The sequence below is a fragment of the Sinocyclocheilus rhinocerous genome, unplaced genomic scaffold (assembly GCF_001515625.1).
Source record: "Sinocyclocheilus rhinocerous isolate Xijiao unplaced genomic scaffold, SAMN03320098_v1.1 scaffold947, whole genome shotgun sequence".
In the NCBI taxonomy this organism is placed as follows: domain Eukaryota; kingdom Metazoa; phylum Chordata; class Actinopteri; order Cypriniformes; family Cyprinidae; genus Sinocyclocheilus; species Sinocyclocheilus rhinocerous.
In genome coordinates this window covers 400,215-404,881 of record NW_015632550.1, presented here as the reverse complement: position 1 = coordinate 404,881, position 4,667 = coordinate 400,215, and positions in this window count along the sequence as shown.

Sequence of the window (4,667 nt, the reverse complement as noted above, 5' to 3'; positions counted from 1 at the left end):
CGAATAAAATTTAAATTTTGTGGGGCGTAAGCAAATTATATTTATTTTATTTTTTAATCATTTTAAAAATGCATTTATTTCACCACACTTGTGCTTACCCAGACATTATATTGAGAATGCAGATTCATGTTTTTCATCTGCAGAACAATTTACAGTAGCACTTCTGCTTTTGAGCAAACAGTAAAGTACTGCAAATTCCCATATATAGTACATTACTGTAAATGGCATTAAAATACCCATAATTCAGTGCATATTACAGTAGTTAACCGTAAAACATATATATGGTAGTTTACTGGGCTTTTTTGCGGTAAGTAACTGTAAAATTACAGCAAAGTCTAACAGTGTACATATATTTTACCTTGCTTACTGGTCTTATTCTCTCGTAAGGTGTATCGATACACAGCGCGGATGTTCTCCGGAACTCTTCCACTCTCACAGGTTCATCCCCGGGCAAAACCCGCGGCGCTGCCCCGTGGGTTCCGTGTCTTCCTCGGATGCGAGCGGCACGGCGCGACGCGACAAAAGACAATATAGAACCCATTGAGAATGCAGATTCATGTTTTTCATCTGCAGAACAATTTACAGTAGCACTTCTGCTTTTGAGCAAACAGTAAAGTACTGCAAATTCCCATATATAGTACATTACTGTAAATGGCATTAAAATACCCATAATTCAGTGCATATTACAGTAGTTAACCGTAAAACATATATATGGTAGTTTACTGGGCTTTTCTGCGGTAAGTAACTGTAAAATTACAGCAAAGTCTAACAGTGTACATATATTTTACCTTGCTTACTGGTCTTATTCTCTCGTAAGGTGTATCGATACACAGCGCGGATGTTCTCCGGAACTCTTCCACTCTCACAGGTTCATCCCCGGGCAAAACCCGCGGCGCTGCCCCGTGGGTTCCGTGTCTTCCTCGGATGCGAGCGGCACGGCGCGACGCGACAAAAGACAATATAGAACCCATTATAATCAGCGATACTATCTACAATGGATGCGGACAGTAAAGTGATGCCCCGGTATATTTCTGACGTACAGATGTACTACAAGCGCTCGCGCTGTTTCTGACACGAAGGGTAAACGTATTTGCCAATCATTACAAGCGATGTAACACGGCCAGTATAGTCTGTCCCAAGCTGTTGCGGCGTTGTAGACACGGTGCAGGACAAATCTTGTCAATCCAAATGTAAGAAGTGAGGAAAATAAAACAACCTCAATGGAATGGCGCCACAGAGGCCGTTACGGCAAATACAGTAGTATACAGCAATTTTTAAAAATACAGTAAGTCACTGTATGTGGAGTTTGACGTCACAGAAAATTCCCATGATGCAAAGGGTATTACAGTTACTTACTGTAAATGGAATTTGCAGTATTATACTGGGGGATATACAGTAAATAACTGTAGAAATTACAGAAATGTCTTAACAGTGTGCAGTATAGAGTCAGAGTCATTTAGCTATGTCTAGATTATAGATTTGCAGCTGCAGGCTGTACACATTTTAAACAGGCTGACAGATTTATGGAAATTACATATTCAAAAAAAACTTAGAATGTTTCGATTTAGGTTTTTAGGAACACATTTAACTAAAAACAATAATTCATATATGAGATGAACTCAGGTCGACTCACCATACGAGCGGATTATGCCGAATTAAAAAGAAAAACTGATTATGCAGGAGGGAGATGCAGGGAACAGGGATTGGGTGTTCTGCAAAGAGAGTTGGAGGTAAATAATTTTGCAGTAGGCTAACTGTTATGCTGATGTTGTTGCTGGTCAAGCAAATGTTTGTGTTTGTTTCTGTATGATATAATTAAAATATATTTAATATAAATATATATATTAAAATACTGATATTCTGGTCTATAACTCCTCCCCGAACTTCCCGCTGCCCTATATCTTGGTCTCTCATTGGCTGTAGGTCATCGCCGATGTGCTTTTCAGTCAGAAATCATTTCACACAGCGTGATTGTGAATCGCTGACAGCTCCAGATATTTAGCATGCCAAATATTTCGCGGGCGTCGGCAACGCGTCGGTGATTCCCTCAGATCGCGTCTTTGATCATTCACACTGCCTGATTGTCACTCGCGTGAACGAGCACCGATTTGCCTCCGATGTCGGGCATTTGTCGGCGATTTCGCAAAACCTGTCGGCGAGTGAAAAATCGGGCTAAAATCGTGCAGTGTGAACTCGGCATTAGGTAAAGTCACTTTCCTTGCCTTTCTTGACACAAACTCAGCAATAAAATTGTTGTAATCCAGCCTGGATGCAATACTCTTTTCAATTGACAAAAGGGCAAGCCACCATAGTCTATCCTGCAACATGGAGGTGCGCAAATAGTTTTTAATTAGTTTCAATTTTGAAAAGCTTCGCTCACTCGATGCCACAGTTATTGGGATAGTCAGTATGAGCGCAATTTCACAATTGGGAAAGGTTCCTTCAATCTTTTTCAGAAAACGACGTGTTTGAAGTGCTGTAGTTATTCCCTTTGGAATTATCTCTCAAAGTATTCTCAAGTCCTCTGCGGTTTCAGATGTACTCAGAGCATCATTCAGTCTTGTGCACTGCCTTTGCAGTTCAGTTTCTTCCATTTCACAGTTTGGTCAGATCAAAAAGAAATCCAAACATGTTGGCAAACTCCTGCATTTGTTTAAAACGGGTATGGAGAGCAGTGAGAGCCTGATCTACTATCACTGTTCTACTGATCTACTCTCACTCTGTTACATATGCTTGCTCTGGGTCTGGGCAATATTCATTTCGATTTTCATCCTGTTTGCATTTCAGTCATCGAATTGTTTTAAATACAGGTTCAATGTCCACATCAGTAGCAATCTCTATTGCAGTGGATTTTGCAGCAACAAATCCAGTGTGTCTGTACTTTTGCATGAAGTCAGTCCATGTAGCTGTGACAACGCGACATCCAGCTGCATGCCCATCGACTGGACTGCGTTACTGACAGTGTTCACAGCAAACAGAATATCACACCATGTAACCATAGACATAATGAATTCAAAGCTTTGCATTTCATTTGCCAGCGACTTGGCTTCACTTTTAATTTTTGCATCGCTACAGTCCTTTTCCACTTCAAGCAAAGCATCCCTAATATCACTAGTTTGATAGCGTATTGCTCTTATACTGTCTACACAACATTCCCACCATGTTTCACACAGAGGTTTAACTGTGAGAGACGGGACTTTCGCTTTCAGTATTTCCCACCGTTTGGGAGAGCCTGCAAATATCATATAAAGCCTTTGTACAATACCAAAAAATGACTTTGCTTTTGAACAACATTTTGCCATATCTCCCAGTGTTAAATTAAGGCTGTTGCAACCGCATGGCATGAAGTAAGCACGGATTGAGGCTCAGAATATATGCTTAGACCCCCTGATTTTGACCCTTCATATTTGCCCCGTTGTCATATCCTTGGCCTCGACAGTCATTTATGTTCAGTCCAAGGGCATCTAGCGTGGCCAAGAGTGCATTTGATAGCCCCTTTCCAGTTTGGTCATTTACTGGGATGAAATCAATGAAGTGTTCTTCTACATTCACTTCTAATGATGACATATTGACAAAACGGAGAATCATTGACATTTGCTCTTGATGGGTCATATCTGGTGTGCAGTCAAGAAGCACAGAAAAATATCTTGCCCTCTTTGTGTTGTTCACAATAGTATTTTTGACGTTTGTGGCCATAATCGAAATGATCTCGTTTTGAATTTGAGGCCCCAGATAATGCGCATGAGTTTCCTTATATCTTATGCGTCTGACATGGGATCAAATTTGGTGAGCATCTCTATTAACCCCAGAAAGTTACCGTTGTTCTCTTCGTACAGTTTTGCATTTGTTCCTCGAAATGTCAAATTATGCTCAGACAAATACTGCACGGCTGCTATAATGTGCGTTAAAATGCTCTGCCAGTGTGCCTGTTCTCTGTTTATCTCTCTTCAGTAGAGTAGCGTCTGGGTATGCAGGCGCATATGGGCCCGGGCAGTTTGGGGGCCCGCCGAGCCGAGGGGAATTTTTAATTGAAACGAGGGAACAAATAGAGCGCTGCATGGGCCCGGCCCTTGTCCAACAGCTTATGAGAATTCTCGGCCCGAGGCCGACTGGATACCGTGTCTTTTTTCTCTCTCTCTCTTCCCCATTACACAGCTATTAAAATAGTTCCGTTTTGGTTTTTAATGACAAAGTGGTCATATTTCTTTTTGTTTCTTTAAGTTAATTTAGAAATATGTTTGTTAAATTCAAGTTTTTGTTTTTTAAAGGACGACCAAGCGGCAGCGGCAGACAGCGAGTTGAGCATTATATTTGATCAATTTAGCCTTCTCAAACCAACAGGACTTGCCTAAAATAAACAGACATAAAGCACTTCATGCATTTCACAGTATTTTTTTTCATTTCAGAGTATACATCATTCAGAACTGCAAAGGGTTTACTTGTATTTGTGTGCACTCACAATATCGACAAAACCTTGTGCTTTTGTAAAATAAGGAAAACAAACATGATGCGCTTTCTGTCGTCTTGGTCTTGAGCAGGAGCGCTTCACCGACATGATAAATACATCTATAGAATGCTTTAAATTACTATTTTAAAACAAAATAATTCAAATCGAAAACAAAAACTCTTTATGTAATTCATCCGTAAAGATGCATTTCTCTCTAAAG